General features: G+C 35.4%; 1 long non-coding RNA gene across 1 annotated transcript; it reads right to left on the reverse strand.

The window, feature by feature from the left end:
- Positions 1–326: 326 nt before the first annotated feature.
- LOC131241522 (uncharacterized) lies at positions 327–21,979 on the reverse strand. Its single transcript, XR_009169090.1, has 6 exons — positions 21,709–21,979; positions 21,517–21,595; positions 21,140–21,403; positions 20,744–20,858; positions 4,557–4,672; positions 327–600 (listed from the first exon to the last, which is right to left on the reverse strand). It is a non-coding gene; the product is annotated as an uncharacterized LOC131241522 (long non-coding RNA).
- Between the last annotated feature and the right edge of the window lie 47 nt (positions 21,980–22,026).

The raw sequence follows: 22,026 nt of genomic DNA on the forward strand, positions 1-22,026 counted from the left end.
ACCGTAGCCATAGGTGCCATAGCCATAGGTCTAAAACCTATGGCTACAGATTTAATCCGTAGCTATAGCTTACAATAGCTACAGCTATAATCTGTAGCAATCATTTATGAAGTGAAAAGTACATACAGCTACGGATAGTATTTGTAACTAAAAGTAGTGTTGGATCCGTAGCAATATACCGAAATTAATAACAGCTACGGTTGTCAGATTACCAGCTACGGTCAATATCCATAGCTATTATCTACATTTAAAAGAAATTATTATCATTCATTCATTCAATTACAATCATTCATTCAATTACCACCTGCACAATCATTCATTCTTTCATTCATTCAATTACAATCATTCATTCAATAATGAATCAATTACAATCCTTCATTCAATCAATTACAATTACAATTACAATAATGCTGAGAATACAAAGAAAATGTCATCATCCTTTTTTTAGTGAGTCTGGTCCCTAACTGATGAATATCCCAAATCTGACACATGCTACAAAGATCCTCTTCCCTTTGCACCAATCTCCTTTACATTTCTCTCTATTTTGCAGGAGGCAATACCTTTCCATCTAGCTGTTCTTTTTTCCTTCAAGATTTCTTGCTGCCAGTAGAGAGGATATAAAAATTCAGTATTAACATAACATACATTTTCTATTGCATTGAAACTGAAATAACCAACACAAATTGATGAACAACCAAGCATGTTTTGTAAACGCTAACATGATAAAGAAAAATCTAAAAGAAGCGCACCTTAATATCCTCTGGCATATTTTTTGAAAGTGCTTGTACTCTCAAATATAACAGATGCAGTGCAAATACAGAGAGCAAGTTGTCAATCTAAAAAAATTTAAATGAAAATCACTTAATCATTCCCTGATACAAACTAAGCATGACTTCAGTTCACAGTGCATGCACCAAGTTGGTGCACCTTTATCTCCATCCCCACTCAAGAGGGAGTGAGGTGTGTAAAAATCAGATGTCCAAATGGTCAAAGATATATTTTTTAGTATAATTAAAATTACCATGGTTCTACTGGATGCAAATCCACAAACTTCACTCGTTTTGATCATTGCACAAGTTTCCTTTGATCCACATACTTCACTTAAGCTTTGGATTTGCAATTTAGCTAAGAAGCAATAGACTAAGAAGCAATCATATTTTCTAAACACATTAGCAAGGAAATTTCCGCTGTCCAATAATGAAAATGAAATTTCTCAAAATGACCTATAGAGTTGAAAAGGATAGTCTTGAAAATGCAATCAGTTACTTACTTAATAGAGCAAATTTCTGTCCTTTTCTGAATAAATATCTTACAACTCTATAATTAATGCTTGTAATGGAAGAAAAACACTAATGGCAACTCAACTCCATGTTTGTGTGATGCAAGGGAAGCTAACACGAGCCCTGCAACGGCTTGACATATTAGTTCTATGCATGTATGGTGACCGGGGATGTGGATCTTGTGGGCCACTGCATGGATGGACTGTTGGGAAAACCCCGCAGTGATGGGACAACCCTGACCATCTAGCTATTATGAGCTTCACCATGGAATTTGGACCATTGCTCTGTTTTCAAGTGGATACCACAGTCCGATAGCTAGATTCATGGGAGTGGTGCAAGCACTTGCAAAGCATCCCATAGAATGCCTATTTGTTTATGGTAATCTTTGGTTGCAGCACACCACTTTCGTGGTATTCATCATTAAAGAAAAAGGGAAAAATAACCTGGAACTACATTATGAGGATTCTGTTTATGAACTTTGCCAAGCCCACAATATTCATCTATTAGACATGAGATAATTAATGATGCACATATTTGTGAAATTACCTTAGTGACTTTGAATATTCAAAACTTCTAAGTGGTGATGTTAGTAGTGCTTATCAGAATGGTGATCAGAGAAATTTAGAAATATGACAACCAGAACAAAAATTATCCTTCCATAAGAAGTTAGCTAAAGGTATTGCAAATACAACACTTCTGACTATTCATTAAAGAACTAATGAATCAAGTCATCAAAAAAGCAAATAAACATGACATTATGCTCCTTATAGTTTCATGAGACAACAAGAAAGAAAAGAAAAGTCAAGAGTGCCAAATTCTCAACCCTTATTTGCGCTTATGAACTCATGAAGGGCTATTTGTTTAACTACTTTGGGAAAAGAAAAAGAAAACTATGAATTAGCTAGTGGAACATTGGGAAATAGTGAAAGCCTGAACTGAATTGAGAGATATAGCTGAATGTCTACCCCTAATGCGAGCCTACAAATGGGCAAAACCATTTATCCACCAAACAGGAGAAACCTTACATTTTCACCTTTAATTAGCTAAATAAGCAAAGGAGAAAAAAAATGCTTCTCAGACACATAGGATGTATATGCATTGATATGGTTGTAGTATAGTAGTAGAATTTATGTTGATTATGATTTTCTATATTCTTAGGTGTGCATACGAATAGATGTTGTTGTATAACTCTTAGATGCATTCGTACTGCTATACTAGTATTGTATTGCTAGAATATAGTTTGATTGTATGGTCAGAAATAATTTGTGCAGTTAAGCAGATCTTCTAGGTTATTGAGATCCACATATGAGACTGCCTCCCTTAGAGCTCATTTCTGCTACACACATCCAAGAGGACTTGAAATGCAGATAGTTTCTGAAAATGGGTCCCACTAAAACCATTCATGTTGTCGTCGAGTGGAGAGAAGCCCATCCTTTCCAACTGTTTTTTCTTAGGAGCAGTGTCAATGAACCACAAATCATTATCAATGAAATGAATTCACAAACTGCATAAGAAGAAACACCTATGTTTGGGACTTCCCAAACATCCATACTTTAAGAAAGCATGAATCATTTTTTGTTGCCTTAGTTATCCGAAGCCTACCTTTTAAAAGATGCTTGGTGCTGGTGGATCCACGTCTATTGTCATGAGATAAAAGGAATTCATTTGAAAAGATTGGCCTCATTTACTTTTAGTAAATGCATGAGCGGAACATAATTTTGATGGAATGATTAGAGACATACTTTTAGTAAAAGAGTCATACGCTACCAGAGCATCAAATAACTCCCTATATACGTAATGTGCATCTCTTAACAGTATGTACAAGTATTTAACAATGACAAGTAGGGCCCATAGCCCAGTAATATGTACCATTTATCTATTGATTACCATCATTATAATTACCAAAAATCAATTATCAGCCTTATCATGGTCATGTCAATAGTTATACATGCTACATTAGGCAATTAAAATAGAAGATATAGGCACAAATTTATGAATGGGCCATTCAATGGAATGATTATAAGCATAAAGACCTGCATACAAAATTTTCCACAAAGGCCAATATGAATATTCATATACAAACTGTAGAATCCATAAATATTAGTAGCAAGTCCACGTTGAAAGCAAGTCCAATACTAATTCCACAAACTATAAATGGAAGTCTTGATCTTTTATCAGTTGAAAGCAAAATCACATTGAAAGTAAGTCCAATACTAATTTTAAGCATGAGCATCGATTGGAAAAGCAAAACCAAGTCCTCTGACATAACTGTTCAAACAGAGGATAGGAACTGAGCGGTTACATTAGACAACTAAATAAATATCTCCAGCCTGAAATTTGGATTGAAACATCTGCCATCTATTTTTTATGGTCTTGAGAAAGAGAGGCAAATCATTTGTATAATGCAAATAAGAAAGAGAGAGAGAGAGAGAGAGAGAGAGAGAGAGAGAGATTTTGCCTACAAAAACTGACAGGAAGTAGCACCAGACAAGGAAAATTTTCAAGTAGAGATTGAATCTAGGAAGTGGACATTATAAAAAGAAAAAAAGAAAAAAAAAATCATTGCATACAAAGTACAAAGAAGTCTGTTCTACATACCATGTTAATCAGCATATCATGAAATTTTATTATATTTTACCTATTTCAGTATTTATGCAATCTATTCTCCAAAATGCCTCCTCACCAACATTAACATTGTTTGTACTTTGTACTATTTTCTATTCCTAGTAGAAAATACCCAATTAGTTAGCCTCTTCCTACTTAGGCTAAACACATGAATTATCTTCCTTGCAATGAATGAACCTGAATGCATCACCTTGCTGCATGATTACATGCATTTGGATTATTTCACTGTTTAGCCAATCTAGGAATATGAACTGACTTAGGCTCTTCAAAGATTGGTCAAATTCCAAGATTGAGGGCAACTTTGGAGCCTTCAAGTAGTGACCAATTCCAACATTGATGGGCTCACCTTCTGCCCCCTATTCCCAAAAGCTGAGATTAACAGATTTGGGTCTTGGAATTAAGCAATGTTAAGATTGATGAGCCCACCTACTGCTCAATTCCCAAGAGTATAGATTGACAACTTCAAGATCTTCACTAATTTTATGATTAATGGGACCCACTTGCTGCACCCAATTCTAAAAAACTGGCATGGACAACTCCTATAAAAAAGGTCATATCCCACCCGAACAAACATGAAAGAACCCATGAAATGTTGGTATTGTAGTGTAAAAGCTAAAAATAGCTTAAAACTAGGGAATAAGAAAAAATTACCTTAGCAGTGGCCGTCATGTAATTGTTTGTTTCCCAAGATTAATCTACACAGAGATACTGGCTTATGACAGATCTATACTTGAGCCCTCCAGTGCCTTGTTAAAATAGTCAATAACCTACTCCAAATCATGTAATTGGACTGTAAGCTTGAAGTTCAAATAAGATATTAAAGAAAGGCTAAAAAAATACCACTGATAAAAGAAAATTCAAAAACCAAATCATCCAAACGGTCACATTCTGACATAGAGCAGGATGATCAGATGGCAACATTCGCCAATAAACCATGGACAATTGAAAATGCCAAGCTATATGTCCTAGAGGGGGGCGGGGTGAATAGGACTATGCCAAATTGTAATGACCCGGATATTTTGTGCTAATCTTTCCTTAGTAGTTGTTTTTGGGGTAATTAGCGCTATACTCGATTGCTTGTGAAATTTGGATCAATCACTTTAAATTGTATCTGCATGACTCAAAACTTGTAGATTAGTTAGCGCTACGTTACTCTGAAATCTGGGATCCATCGCTAAATCTAGTTGTTCTTGGGAATTTTTGGAAGTTCTGGATCGGACCTGGACCGCGCGTCGAAAGTCCGATAGTGATGATCTTAGGCTGTTGCGATCACCATGTTGGACTTGACTATCACCTCAAAAATCAAGTCCAGAAGATGTCCTGGGTTGATTTGATTGAGTTCGGAGTGAAGAGTGTGAGAACGGTTGGAAATTTATTAAGCTTTTATGAAATCTGAGTCGTGTCGCTTGCGCGACGATTTTAAGCAACCTGACCATTGGATTCTGACCCAATTTCACCCTCTGATCAGGGAAGGTGGCCCAAGCATGCCCTTGTGCTTGTGGACCTGATCGAGATCCTGTAACCGTTGAATTGAGTGTGGTCCACCACGGTTGATTTGAAGATCCGGTCGGTACGAAAACTCAGCCTGACCTAGATCCATGGTCAGTGAGCTTAAGTCCGACCTTTCATGGTAATAGGCCTACCGGAAGTGCTTTGTTGGATCGCGAGAGGCTGGTTTTGGTTATACCCTAAGTATACTTTGGCCCTGGGGTTATTTTCATCAATCTTAGGCCTATTTATAGTCCTTAAAACCCTAGCTCTCTGTTCCATACGAATTTCCTAACCCTAGCTTAGAAAGAGAAAGGAAAAGAGAGAGAAAGTGAGAGAGAAGTTGGTGAATCATCCTAGATTCTTTCTTATTCTTCTTCATCCTTGAACCTTCACTTTAGAATCGTTATTCTGGCGATTCTGAGTTCATCTTTGGGTAAGTTAACCTAACCCTAATCTGTGTTAAAGCTTAGAATAGTCTTGGTGTTGTTGTATCTCATTTCTTTTCTTGCTTTAGGGTATTCTATCGCCGTTGACAAAGACAACTCGTCTGAAATCAGTTCGGTGTTCTTTTCTGGCTTAAGGTGCAGACTTTAAGTGTATAGGTTATGGTTTTCAAGGCTTTCAATGCCAGTGAATGGTTTATTCTTGCTATGGATGAGATTTCACATGCCAAATGTCATGTTTATTCTGCGTTCCTGATATGCATGTATTATATTGAAATTTGTGTATTCTATGTGTATGTATAAAGTACCGTATACGTATAAAATATGCATTTGTGTTTGCCATGATTATTTGTCATGTATGTATGCTAATTGTATGTGCGGCAACTCCTTGGTAAAAGGAATTGTCCAAATGTGTGCATTTTAACATACGTCATGTATGTTGTATTATGCATTCTAAGTGTTTGTAGAAATGTCTGAATGATCTAAAGTATGAAATATTAACCTGTATGGGTGTTGAGAAGTGATTCTCAACTCTCCCACTAGTGTGTATGATTTCCTCCATGCAAGTTATATTCCTTGTTATTCAATTTCAAGCTTTACTTATGCTTACATTAATGTTAAGTTGTTATCCTTCAAGTACTCATATGCTACATGATTTGAGTTGTTGTTCCTTTATTGTTCTACATTTAATACGAATATCTGTTGTAATGTAATGTGTGTGGGACTATGCATTAGTCCAGAAAATCGATTATCGGCCTTAGGTTCGTGGTTGAGATTGCTTTCGCCATGAAGGACGTGATTAGACAAACCCGAGTCATATTAGAGTTGTCGGCAGTGGTTTGGCCACGCGGAGTGTTTGCGCACTCTATGTCGTTCAATTCAACGTACGCTCGTGCTAGTCGAGTTCGTTAAGTAACCCGATTATCTGATGTATCTTCACCATGTATGGACGCTACTGTATGAATCTAGGATACCGAACTTACCAATGAAGTCCTATTAACCATGGTACCTTGATCCACTAAGACTCTTGAGCCGGACATGGTGGTATGGGATACCATGGTCGAGTTGTCGGCCTAGGCTGGGGTGACAAGCCTCCCTGTAGTGACCAGTGAGCAACCGAACTCGTGAGCCAATTATGGTGGTATGGACACTATATTCGTGCTGTCAGCCTACATTGGTTGGTGACGAGCCCTTTGTAGTGACCTCGAGCATACCTGGATACCGCATTGAGGTGACGAGCCTTGGTGTAGTAATGAAGGTATGATAGGCGTGCAATGATTGGTGATGAGCCCTTTGCTACGACCTACAACTATATGATCGTATGAGATGTCTAGGACTGACGACCCTAGAATGGATCACTATTTGGATGGTGATATGAGGAAGGTACCTTAGCTTCCCAATCCTGCTATATGAAAAGGACTAATAACAACTTGGTAATCATGTTCTTGTACCGCAGTTGCATGTGCTTTGTAGACGTGGCGCACTTTGAGGCGATGTCATGCGTAACGTAAGATGAAGATGATGAGGGTGTACACGTGAGGGCACGCATCATTCTGCATGCATCCTTGTATTAACAAGAGTACTTAGGACTTGCTTAATTGTTCTGATTTATCATTACTACTTGATTGAACTGATAACAAGTTAACCTGTGCTTTATTGTTCCACTGAGTTGATCACTCACTCCCACATTCTGGGGCGGTGTTAAACACCCACCAGACTCTGTCTTAGCTGCTGATGTTGCAAATGTGGATGGGACCTCTGAGGCAGAGTGGGAGATGGATGATGATGAGGCTGCTTTCTCTTTTATACAGTTTTCAAACGGGTTCTAGGGAGCCCTGTTCTTATGCGAGGGATGCTGGGATTCCTTTTGGAATTTAAATGATGTAATTTTGATACTTGTAATTTTGATATTAACACTTGTCAGAACGACCTGGTTTGTACATGTACTTCAGGGATTTGCACTTGTACACATATATTTCTATAAGTCTTTCGCTTGCTTTCTTCACTTATCCCTGAATTATATTTGCTAATTGGCTTAATCTATTCCATGTTTTATGCACTAATACAGTCAACATACATCCATCATTAAATATGTTGCATAAGTGATGTTTTGGAACTCGGGAGCTGAGTTATGCTCGACCCCCGAATTTCAGGGCGTTACACAAATTAAACTTTTAACAGCAGAAACTAAAGAATATGATAGCCAACAAAAGAAATCAAGCAAATCACATTACAGGAATGTAAAGCAACCTCAAATTTAAGTCTTGAGAGGCTGATACAAATCTTGTTCTAAGGACAACCTTGCACCATGAAAACCATGGGTTTATGGCAGGACAACCTTACTAGAACCATAAGTATCAATATCTCAAACTGAAGAGGAATAAGAAAGGTAAATACCAGAAAATAAAGTCTAAACTATTACAACATTCCCACAATGTTTGAAATGTAAATATTACAACATTCACATCCACACATACATCCCACAATTCTAAATGACAAAAGATATGAAATATTAAACAAACATTCAAACCACAAAACATAAAGAATTATAGTGGTTTGCCTGTGTGTATACCAACTGTTAAACAACAGCCACATAGCTACTTCACTCCTAATATCCTCACACAGGGGATATCAGCATTCACTATCAAAATAGGTTTCACAGGTTCACCTAAAACCTTCACAATTGTGTCTTTTATATGGGCTTACACAATTCAAAAACCCCACTTTCTGAGTTTTCTGGCTCTCCTCAGAGAACCAACACAATGAGTTTTTCTGGCTTAACTTCAAACAAAACCAAAATAATTGAATTTATAATAAATGTAAAATACCTGGATTTCTCCTTTTGTTGTAGCCTGGAAGAACCAATCGGAGTAGAAGTTCAAATGTGAAGTTCAATGTCCAATACTCACTTTGATATGGTTCGAAGTTCTAATTGATTTTAAATTAAACCAGTTGAGCTAGCTATATTTGATTTTAATTCTAAGAAGAAGGAATATAATAACTCCTCGTTCAATTTAGATTGGAATATAGAAACAAAATCAAATTAAATAAGCTAACAAAAGAGAATATTAAATAAGCACAATATAGCTTAAAAATAAACACAAACTTATCTCAGAGTGATGCCTTGATTTTACTTGAATTGAGTTATCAATCTCTGAAATTATTCGTCTATTTATAGATGCAAAAATCATGCCTACGACTGGTCCTGAGTACTCCGCGATTGGTCGTAGATGAAACAGATTTTTGAATTTTCAAGCGGGACTGAAACGGATGGTTACAGACCGGTCGTAGGGGGTCTACGACTGGTTGTAGGACCTCTACGACTGGTCGTAGGAAACCCATGATTGGTCGTAGGACTCAAGGATTCGTTGTTGTAGTTTGAGTTGAAGAACTAGGACTGGTCGAATGCTAGTGGACACTGTTCACACAATCGGTTGAACAGAGTCCAGGACTGGTCGTAGATGAATAGAAAATTCTGAACAATTGCAACAAACTTAGGACTGGTTGTGGATTTTCTAGGACTAGTTGAACCAATGCTAGGACTAGTCGAACAAGGTCCATGACTAGTCTTAGAACAAATCAAATACTTATAAAGTGATTAATATGAATTATGTATTTAAAATGACCTACCCTAATGTCAATTTAAGGTCTATCATACCTGAGACATGAAGCATGAATATTGAAACTTCATTCAATCAGATGAAGGTTGACCTTTGAACCTTATGAAGCTTGAGATTTCTACTTGATGTGGCTTGATCTTGAGATCTTCTATAGCTTGGATTTTTCTTCTTAGAATGTACTTCATTTTTGAACATCATCTTTAGTCTTGAACAAGCGCTCTTCTGATTGATGTAGTTCTGAACATTGAAGCTTATAGAAGAGGATAAAGTACATGACCATGCATTTCTTGAAGTAGATCACCGTAGTTGACTTGAAGCATTGATGCAGTGTCTTGAACATCCATACAACAACAAACTACACAAGACACATATAGAGGTTTAGGCACCACAAAATTTGACAACCAAAGGAGCATGAGACCATAACACTTACAATCTCCCCCTTTGTCAAATTTGTGACAAAACACGCTTTAAAGAAGAAACGCACAACTCATATATAAAAGAACTAGTTACAGCCTGATTAATGAATCATGCACCAGTTGTTAACTTAACGAATCATGCACCGGTTGTTAGTAAGCACAAATATTATAGCCTGGTTAACAAATCATGCACTAGTTGTTAACAAGAACACCAATTGTTAACAAGCACAAATAATACTCCCCCTGAGTAGCATATATAAATCCAAAAGAAATGCTTATGCTACTACTTCCACAAATATCAATCTATATACCCAATAAAATCCCCCCCTTTTTGTCATAATATGATAAAGGAAGAAATAAAAGGATAATTAGCAGGAGAGTAAGTAATGGATGAACTAGTCAAGATATAAGCAAGTTGAAAAGTCCACACACCATAAGCTAGTTCAAACAAAAAAAAAAAAAAAAAAAAAGTTACTTAAGGTTCCTACACCACCAAAAGTAAAAAGTAATAAAGTTAATGCAGACCAATATAATCACTTAATCAGATCCTGAAGAAGGAGCAGGAATAGAAGGATCAATTGATGAAGGCCCTTGTTTATACGCCTGAGATACTTACACATATATTTAAATCTTAAATTGTGGGCAACATTCATATTTTCTACCTTCTCTTCCAAAGCACGTAAAGGCGCATCAAACTCAAATGGCTCATAATCAGGTCATTTCTAAAGTCAGATTCTATCTCATCAAAAATTTCATCCATGTTAATATCATCAGGAGGAAGATCACTAGCATCTTCTTCATTCCCAGCTTCAGCTCCACTTCCACCAACATCCACCTGGCCAGGAGCCAATCCCAATTTCATCTTGTTTTTATTAGAATTGTTGAAAATGAGATGATGGATAGGAGCCTCTCTAATAGGCATAGCCACTAGCATATGATTAGCTAAAACAGTCATAAGATATGCAAACGAAATATCACTATGACCTAGATGGAGAAGAAACTGAATAATTGAATGACATATCAAGGAAGGCAGACAAACTTTAGTACCAGTAATGACAGAATGCAAGACCCAAACCATAAAAGAAGTTAGTTCGGTTTTGTTACCTGAACGAGGATATAGATTTAAAATAAAAATTCTATGGAGCACCCTGTATCTGGGTAACAAATACTTTGTGGGGAGCGCATTCCCTTTATGCGTCCATTGCACATTCATACTGCATAGATATCTAGTTAGCATACGTTTCTCTGATTCAGAGGATTTTTCAGTTAAAGTATGAATACGAATACCCTCATCATTAACAGGAATATCCATAAGGCCAGATATCAAATGACGATCTACATTAAATGGCCCTTCACTAGCATCAATCTTAAATGATAAATTTTCAGTAGAAAAGTCAGAAAGACATGAAAACATGGCTTGTACAATAGATTGGAATGCTAGCCCACCCCAATGTAAGAGATTATCCTATCCTACAGCTTGGAGTAGAGGCATGATACCAAACTGAGCAATATGATTAAGATCAACCAGACGTTCGATAATGACATTGCGCATACGCAAATCTCGCACATACGAGGGATCGAAGATGTCACCAAGTTAAATTTGACCTGGAAGAGAAAGCATCACGTGTTGTTTTCTTTTTCCCTCTAGAGTCCATTTGCAACAAGAAACTCGAAGAAATAAGAAGATACAAAGGATGTAGAGTGGGGTTTTGGTAGATCAGATTTTTAAAAATAAAACCCCAAAATTGCAATGGAATATCAAATAGATTACTCCAAGAGTGAAAATGAAGTGATATAGACTAGAATCTATAAGAAAATTGTAAATAACGCACTAACCTTGAAGATCTAGGTCGGTGGCTTTGACCAGTCAAGCATCGGCTCGTTGGAGAGGGAATAGGAAATGAGGAGGATGAGATTTTTTCCCAAATTATAAAAGACCCAACACACTTCACGACCGGTCTTGAGCTATCCTCGACCGGTCGTACCATGATCGGTCGAGTACAACCATGGCTGGTCGTGTACAGGAAAAAACCTGTATAAAAATTTATAATTTAACCACATAAAGTATTATATATATATATATATATACACACACTATGATACATACATGCATGAATAATCAATTTTAAATGCACATACCAAGATCAAATTTTAATTTATTAAACCCGCTTTTATCGAGCGGTTTAGTGAAAATGTCAGCAAGTTGAGTCTCATTCGAAATGTATTCTAAAGATATTATTTTTTCTTCCACTAATTCATGAATATAATGATACCTAATATCAATGTGCTTGGTATGTGAATGTTGGAATAGATTTTTTAAAATATTTATCGCACTGGAATTATCACAATATAATATTATTGATTCATGTGCAATTCCATAATCGCTTAACATACGTTTCATCCAAACAAGCTGAGTACATGCATTTCCTGCTGCGATGTATTCAACCTCAGCAGTTGAGAGTGATATAGACTTTGTTTCTTACTGAACTAAGAAACTAAACAATTTTTGATATAAAAACAACCACCACTGGTTGATTTCCTATCATCGATATTACTAGCCCAACCAGCATCAGAGTACTTAGCCAATTGAACATTAGTATCATATGGATACCAGAGACCCGATTTAGCAGTACTTGCAACATATCTCATAATATGCTTGACCGTAGTTAGATGTGACTCTTTAGGGTTAGACTGATATCTAACACAAATACCAACATAAAGTAATATCAGGTCTACTAGCAGTTAAATAAAGTAGACTACCAATCATACTTCTATACAGTCTAGGATCCACATCTTTACCTGTAGAGTCCTTTGAGAGTCTTAAAGATGTACTCATAGGAGTATCAAAGTTCTTACCATTCTCAAATCCGAACCTTTTAATGAAGTTCAAGGCATACTTGGTTTGAGAAATAAAAATACTATCAGGTTGTTGTTTTACTTGCAACCCTAGGAAATAGTTTAATTTCCCAACCATGCTCATTTTGAACTTAGATTTCATTAAATCTGCAAACTCAACAATCATGTTAGTACATGTTGATCCATAAATAATATCATCAACATAGATTTGAACCATTAAGATATCATCATTATGTTTCTTAACAAAGAGCGTCTTATCGACACTACCCATTTTAAAATTATGACTTAGTAAAAACTTAGTCAACTTTTCATACCATGCCTGGGGAGCTTGTTTTAAACCGTAGAAAACCTTTTTAAGGCAATACACATGATAAGTGTTCTTCGGGTCTTCAAAACCCATTAGTTGTTCCACATACACTTCTTCATGTAGATCACCATTTAAGAAGGCACTCTTTACATCCATTTAATAAATTTTAAACTTCCTAAAGCATGCAATGGATATAAAAAGTCTGATTGACTCAAGACGACCTACTGGGGCAAAGGTTTCATCATAATCAATGCCTTCTATTTGAGTGTACCCTTGTATAACCAGTCTAGCCTTGTTTCGAATAATATTACCAAGTTCATCAGACTTATTTTTGAAAATCCACTTAGTTCCTATAATGTGTTTATCTTTAGGTATAGGAACTAGATACCAAACATCATTTCTCACAAATTGGTTAAGCTCTTCTTGCATCGCAACTATCCAGTTTTAGTCAGAAAGAGCTTCTTTTACGTTAGCCTGTTCTATCTGGGATGTGAAGCACACATAATTACATATGTCTTCTAGTTGTTTACGAGTGTGCACACTAGTGAGAGGGTTTCTAAGAATCTGAGTAGTTGGATGATCTTTAACAGACCTCTGTTTAGTATTAGTTTGATTTGATGAAGTATCTGGTTTGTCAATTAAAAGAACTTCATCATTTTCTGAACTTGGGGCAGGTGTATTCAAATGATCGTCTATGACCACATTTATAGATTCTTGAATCACACCAGTCCTTTTGTTCAGTACGCGATGTGCACGACTATTTAAAGAATATCCTAAAAAGATTCCTTCATCACTTTTTGTGTCAAATTTTCCCAGATTTTCACGGTCACGCAGAATATAGCACTTACTGCCAAAAACTCGATAGTATTTGATAGTAGGCTTCTTATCAAACCAAAGTTCATAAGCAGTTTTATTATTAGATTTACATGTATAAACTTGGTTAATAATATAACACGCAGTATTTATGGCTTCAGCCCAAAGATTTCTAGGGAGCTTCATACTATTCAACATTACATTTTTCATTTCTTGAAGCACTCTATTTTTCCTCTCCACAATTCCATTTTGTTGTAGTGTTTTGGGAGTAGAGAATTCATGCGATATTCCCTAATCGCTACAGAATTTCTCAAAACTAGTATTCTCAAATTCAAATCCATGATCACTACAGATTTTACTGACTTGAGAACCTTTTTCAGTTTGAATCCGCTTGAGCACTCTTTTTACTTCATCAAGGGTTTCTGATTTATCCCTCAAGAAGGTTACCCATGTGAATCTAGTATAATCATCCATGATCACCATAATGAATTTTTTGCCACCTCGACTCCTCCGACCTGGTTGGTCCTATAAGATCCATATGAAGAACTTCGAGTGGTATTGATGTGGCATTGGAGTTCACTTTCTTGTGAGGGCTCCTTATTTGTTTGCCAATATGGCATTCGCCTCATATTTTTTCTACTTTCTGTATTTTAGGTAGACCTCTTATTAGTTCTCTTTTGCTCAATCTGTATAGATTACGGTAGTGTGCATGTCCAAGGTGTTTATGCCATAATTCCGTTTCATCGGTATGGACCATGTAACATAATTGATTAGATGAGCTACCATCGCATACAATATAGCAGTTTTCAGAAGTCCTGTGACCAGTTAATATTACAGAACCCTTTTTGTTTAAGATTTCACAACCTTGATTTGAAAATTTCACACTATAATTGTTATCGCATATTTGAGATATGCTTAATAGGTTGTGTTTTAGTCCCTCAACATATAAAACATTCTTAAATAAGGGAAGATTATATAGTTGAACTGTACCTTGGCCAATAATCTTGCAGTTGCTACCATTACCAAATGTGACTGACCCATCAGTCGTATCTTTAAGATCGGTAAATAAAGCCTTGTCGCTTGTCATATGCCTGGAGCATCCACTATCTAGGTACCACTTTGAATGACTTGTAGCTTTGAAAGCAGTGTGGGCAACCAAGCAAGTAACCTTAGGAACCCATTTCATAACAGTTTTGGGTTTAGGAGAATAGTTGGTCTTCTTCTATCTGTTGTTGTAAGAATGACCTACTGAGTTAGATTTTAAAAGCTCCTTAAGCAAATCAACTATTTTTTCGGCTAAAGGATTTCAGTTCTGATTTTTATAGTTGACAAAATTGCATTTAGGTTTTTAAAAAGTTTTAGCATTTAAAAAAAAAACCTTGAATAGTACTTTTCCCTTTTGAGTTAGAGGTTTCTCCTTTCGCAAACTTAGGAGGAGTATTCTTTTATTTAGAAGGTATATTCTTATCGTAGCCCAACCCGGATCTGTCACCACATTTTCTAGATCCGGATAAGAGTTTTTCAAACTTTAAATCTCCTCGAGCATACCTCCATGTATCCTTTAAACTCAAAAGTGAAGAGTTTTCAAGTTTAAGTTTGTTATTTTCAGATTTAAGATTTTCAATCAGCGAGATTTTGAATTCTAAATCGCATTTAGTCTTTTCAAAATAATTTGAAATATGGGATTTTTCTAAAATAAGAGACTCATAATTTTCTTTAAGCTTTAAAAATTTTTCTTTTTGAAGTTTAAGTTTGACAACAATTTTACAACTTTCCTTGTATAGGGCATTGTAAGCATCTTGAATATCATCTTCATTTTCACAATCACTATTTAGATTTTCTTCACTTGTTAAATCATCATTATCTAAAAATGTGAATTTGGCTAGAGTCATAAGAGCTTTAACTTCAATGCCCGACTCGGTTTCAGAATCTTCTGATTCAGAAGAGGCTTCAGAATCAGAGGATTCATCCCAAGTAGCCAACATACCCTTCTTTTTGGGTTTGTCCTTTTTAGGACACTTGTTTGCCAAATGCCCATATTCTTGGCAGTTGTAACACTGACTGTCTTTTAATGATTTTCAAGATTTAGATTTAGGTTTAAATCTTTTCTTATCATTTACTTTTTGAAAATCAACCTTCTTTTTACTTTTGAAAATTTTGTAAAACTTTTTCGCCAAAAGGGCCATATCATCTTCAGAGTTTTCTAAATCAAAATTTTCTTGAAAACTATTTTTAGAAGATTTAAGAGCAATCGATTTTCCTTTTGGAGCTTTAAAAGTTAACTCATAAGTCTGTAAAGAGCCAACTAATTCTTCTACCCTCATATTGTCCGTATCACGAAGTTCTTGAATCGCGATTACCTTAGAATTGAACCGTTCAGGAAGTGAGCGCAGTATCTTTGCACATACTTTACTTTCTGGGATTTTATCACCAAGATCCCACATAGAGTTCACAATGTCATTTAATCTAGTGTAGAAGTCCATAAACATTTCATTTTCCTCCATATGAATTCCTTCAAATTTGGTTGTGAGGATTTGGACTTTAGATTTCTTGACGATTGATGTACCTCATTTCTTGACGATTGATATACCTCGTGTGTCATTTCTAATATATCCTAGGCTTACTTTGCAGAATCACAGGATATAATTCTTTTCAACTCATCCGGTGATAGTGCGCAAGTGATTGCATTTAGTGCTTTTGCATTTGCACTACTCTCACTTTTCTGAAGTGTGGTCCAAGAAAAATAAGTTGTTATTCTCATTATTTTTGAACCATCGATACTAGTCACTTCAGTAGTAGGAGGGGTCCATTCATTCACTGTGGCTAGCCAGACACTTTCATCCATGGATTTGAGGAAAATCCTCATCCTGGCTTTCCAATAGGCATAATTGGTGCCATTAAATGGTGGAGGCCTAGTGACTGAAAGGCTATTAAAATTTGACATTTTATATATAGCTCAGGAAATGAATCCAAGAATAAAGAATTAAAAATGATCTATTAGGTTTGATACCACTTGAAAAGGTCAAGCTATATGTCCTAGAGGGGGGTGAATAGGATTATGCCAAATTAAACTTTTAACAGCGGAAACTAAAAAATATGATAGCCAACAAAAGAAATGAAACAAATCACAATACAGGAATGTAAAGCAACCTCAAATTCAAGTCTTGAGAGGCTAATACAAATGTTGTTCTAAGGAAAACCTTGCACCATAAAAACTAAGGGTTTATGTCAGGACAACCTTACTAGAACAATAAGTATCAATATCCCAAACTGAAGAGCAATAATAAAGGGAAATAGCAGAAAATAAAGTCTAAACTATTACAATATTCCTATAATGCTTGAAATGTAAATATTACAACATTCACATCCACACATACATCCCACAATTCTGAATGATAAAAGATAGAAAATATTAAACGAACATTCAAACCATAAGACACAAAGAATTATAGTGGTTCGCCTGTGTGTACAACTATTAAACAACAACCACACAGCTACTCCACTCCTAATATCCTCATACAGGGGATATCAGCATTTACTATCAAAATAGGTTTCATAGGTTCACCTAAAACTTCACAATTGTGTCTTTTATATGGCCTTACACAATTCAAAAACCCCACTTTCTGAGTTTTCTGGCTCTCCTTAGATAACCAACACAATGAGATTTTTCTGGCTTAACCTCAAACAAAACCAAAATAATTGAATTTACAGTAAATGTAAAATACCTAGATTTCTCCTTTTCTTGTATCATGGAAGAACCAATCGGAGTAGAAGTTCGAATGTGAAGTTCAATGTTATGGTTCTAAGTTCTAATTGATTTTAAATTAAATAAGTTGGGCTAGCTATATTTGACTTTGATTCCAAGAAGAAGGAATACAACAATTCCTCTTTTCAATTTAGATTAGAATATAGAAACAAAATCAAATTAAATATGCTAACAAAAGAGAATATTAAATAAGCAGAATGTAGCTTAAAAATAAACAAAAACTTATCTCAGAGTGATGCCTTGATTTTACTTGAATTGAGTTATCAATCTCTGAAATTTGTTGTCTATTTATAGATGCAAAAATCATACCTACGATTGGTCCTGAGTACTCCACGACTAGTCGTAGATGAAACGGATTTTTGAATTTTTACACAGGATTGAAACAGACGGTTACACGACCGGTTGTAGGGTGTCTACGATTGGTCGTAGGACCTCTACGACTGGTCGTAGAAAACCGACGACTGGTCATAGGACTCAAGGATTTGTTGCTGTACTTTGAGTCGAAGAATTAGGACTGGTCGAATGACTAGTCGACACTGTTCACACGACCGGTCGAATAGAGTTTAGGACTGGTCGTAGATGAATAGAAAATTCTGAACAATTGCAACAAACTTAGGACTGGTCCTGAATTTTCTAGGACTGGTCGAACCAGTGCCAGGACTAGTCAAACAAGGTCCAAGACTAGTCTTAGAATAGACCAAATACTTATAAAGTTATTCAATATGAATTATGTATTCAAAATGACCTACCCTAAGGTCAATCTAAGGTCTATCATACCTGAGACATGAAGTATGAACATTGAAACTTCATTCAATCAGATGAAGGTTGACCTTTGAACCTTATGAAGCTTGAGATCTCTACTTGATGTAGCTTGATCTTGAGATCTTCTACAGCTTGGATTTGTCTTCTTTGATTGTACTTCATTTTTGAACATCATCTTTAGACTGGAACAAGCGCTCTTCTGATTGACGTAGTTCTGAACATTGAAGCTTACAGATGAGGATTAAGTACATGACCTTGCATTTCTTAAAGTAGATCACCATAGTTGACTTGAAGCATTGATGCAGTGTCTTGAACATCCATACAACAAAAAACTATACAAGACACATTTAAAGGTTTTGGCACCATGAAATTTGACAACCAAAGGAGCATGAGACGATAGCACTTACAACAACTTGAAACAAATGCAGACATACACAAAGGCCATGAAATAGGTAGTAAATCTTGATAAAACAATCATAGCTTCTAAGCCATGGACACTTGTTTATGGCAATAGGACCGTTGGACATGAAAACATTTTTAATCATCCAATAAATGTTCACTATTTTGATAGTCAGACAATAGATAGTGTAAATTTTGGTTCATGATATATCTAAACTGAGAACCATTATTTGAATAGTTTAATTTGACTTGTATGGCTTGCATGCAATTTATGTAATTTGTAAGTGCCTGCATATCATCTATTACTCTCTGTTACACCATCAAAAATGGGGTGCCCACAAGCAAATCTAAAGAGATGCAGTTCAGGAATAGTTAAACAAATAGCTCATCATGCTCAATGGTTGTAGAACACACAAGCAATGTCAGGAGAAAAAAAAAACAAATTTCTTTCCACTGTGAATTCATACATGCATATACATGTATGAAATTATGAAGTACAAAACATTAGTGTTCTTTTTTCCTTAACAAAATCTCCTTTTTTAAATTAAAAATAAAAATAAAAAACCAGAAATTTTGGTCCATTTTGGTGTTTCACTATAGTGGATTTCCCAATCCTAAGTGGAATAACAAAACTTGAGTGCTTTTGGATGCTCAATCCAAATGAATTGCAATTCATTGAATGTGAATTGATCCAAGTTTCATGAAATATTATGATCAAACATTACAGAAGTCATATTGAAGTATAGAAGATTGGTCGGAAAAGAGGTAGACATCATCATTCTATAATTTGAAAATATCATCCAAACATCTCATACCATTCATAAATGAACTTGCATTAGTGACCATTCACTATGTCACATCCATTTGCCTCACACATGCCAAGTAACTTCTATTACAAAAGAAAGACCGCAAATTAGATCTCTAGTTAAAACTTAAAAACAATGTTCTACTATTTATACTAAAACAAGTCATGAGCCTATTACAATTCGGCCCGGCTGGTGATATTCTATATATAGCTCTGATGGGTCTCAATTTGGACAAAGAATGTCCCCAAATTGGAAGTTCCTAATCCTTCGATCAATGGCCTACGAGTAAACAGTTAAGGAAAAAATACAGTAACAAGCCTAGGAAAAAGGACAAAGATTGTATGGTTAGGAACTTTTTCTTGGATCTGATTGGGCCTTGATAGAACAAGAGCTTGTAACAATTAAGAATAATCACTAACGGAAAATTAATTTTCAGTGCAGATAGGTAATTACCATTCTCATTCAATATGGCTTGAAAGTATAGATCCACAAAGTTCAAACATCTTGACCCTTCTATGAGTTCTTTGGGAAGTACTGTCATTTAAAATAAATTTTCAAGCTGTGCTACCTGACATATTAGCATGATGAACCGAGAAATGTAGGTCTTTTCCCATCATGGTCCTGCATTAGCCATTCATGGAATGTGCATCAACAACTGAAGGAACTCGAAACATTTTACATAAAAAATAATAATTAGTAATGGTTAACCAATGATTGCTTTGCATTCAAACTCAAGAACCTATGACATTGATAAGATTGAAGTTTAACATAGAACAGAGTCAATAGGATGATGAAATAGCCAGATATTTCATAAATAAGAACATGTTTTGAATGGGGAAGATGAAAAACTTTACACAACAAACAATGCTCGACCATAAATTGAGTTTGCATTGAATAATCCTTTTTGTTGGGACCCTCCTAAAAGGTTGTAAATTTTCAAGAGTAATGAAATCTTCATGGCTTTTGTTAAAAAATGTGAAGAAGAATATGAAAAATGTGATTGTTGCAAAGTTTCAAAACTACATGTTTGAAACCAAAACTACGGAAATGAAGAAGAATATAACAGAAATGACAGTAGCCTTTCCATAAAAAAAAAAAAAAAAAAAGAAAAAAAAAAGACAGTAGCAAAAGGAAATGAAGAAGAAGAAAGGAAAAAGACCTTTTTACCCATGATTTATGCATCTTCTTTTGTAGCCTTTGAAGTCACTCTCTCTACAAGCAATCTTTCCCTTAAACAATCAACAGTTCTTGCTTTTCCTTACATCATCTTATCTCTGAAAGAAAAAAATAGCCTAGTTTATCATATTAAATTATCATATTAATCCCACACATCCAAGTTTACTCTGATTGATAATTGAATTTGAATTTGAATAGTATGCAGAATGATAATTGAATTTGAATCACAGGAATTAAAGCTTAACAGAGAGGAATTGAAATGAAAAAAGAAAAAAAGAAAAAAAGAAGAAGACCAAAATTGCAAATTCAGATTATTTTGAGTCTGAATTAAGATACATGATATGCAATTCCAACCTCATTCAAATTAGAATAATGATACCTGATTCAAGATTTTATTTTATTTTTTCCATTTTTCTTTGTTCCCTTTAGTTCAATTCAACTGAGCATGCCTTGCATCCAAACACGCCTTACGTTTAATATAACAACGTCCAGAAATCTCGACATGGTTTGCAAAGTAGATATGATTTTCAGCTAAACCACCTACAACCAGCAAACCAAGAAAATGTATTTCTTTTTACAATGCAACAAAAAGAAGAGGGAGTTACCATTATTGATCGAACTTCATATACAACAAACCCACAACCTGCCAAGAAAAAGCCACAACCAGTTAAACTAGCAATCAAGTAAGCAACTAAAAGAATTCTTTAATATGAGTAGGGATACTGCATTACATTTGAGAAGTTTGAAGGCACTTACCACCTCACCAGTTAGCTTGTATATAGCTTGCCATACAGTTCCAAAGGTACCATCCCTAACTTCCTCAATTACCTTGTACCTGTGACATCCAAATCATCTTAAATTAAATGGATAGGACGGTAAACTACATCACATTGTAAGAAATCTCATCATTACTTCAGATTCACAACTTGCACCAACACAAATTCATACCTTTTTCATGAATGGGCTTCAAAGCCTTATTCACTAATGACTCTTCAAACAGAGCTTCAACACTGCTGTGCAGTTGTAAGCCATATGACGAATGTACCATACACCAAACTTCTTGAAAGAAATAGAAATACCAAAAAGTGAAGTTAGTGTTATTTCAAGCATTGATGCTACAATAACAATCAAGATCAGACTCAAAGAAAAAGAAAAAAGCACATAGAAAATGGAACAAGCTAGTAGTTAATATCATTAAACCCACCAACACATGAAGCACAATCCCTAGCACCAGGAGAACCATGTGGATTGTCAAAATGGCCATTA

Source organism: Magnolia sinica, chromosome 3 (genome assembly GCF_029962835.1).
Source record: "Magnolia sinica isolate HGM2019 chromosome 3, MsV1, whole genome shotgun sequence".
NCBI lineage: Eukaryota > Viridiplantae > Streptophyta > Magnoliopsida > Magnoliales > Magnoliaceae > Magnolia > Magnolia sinica.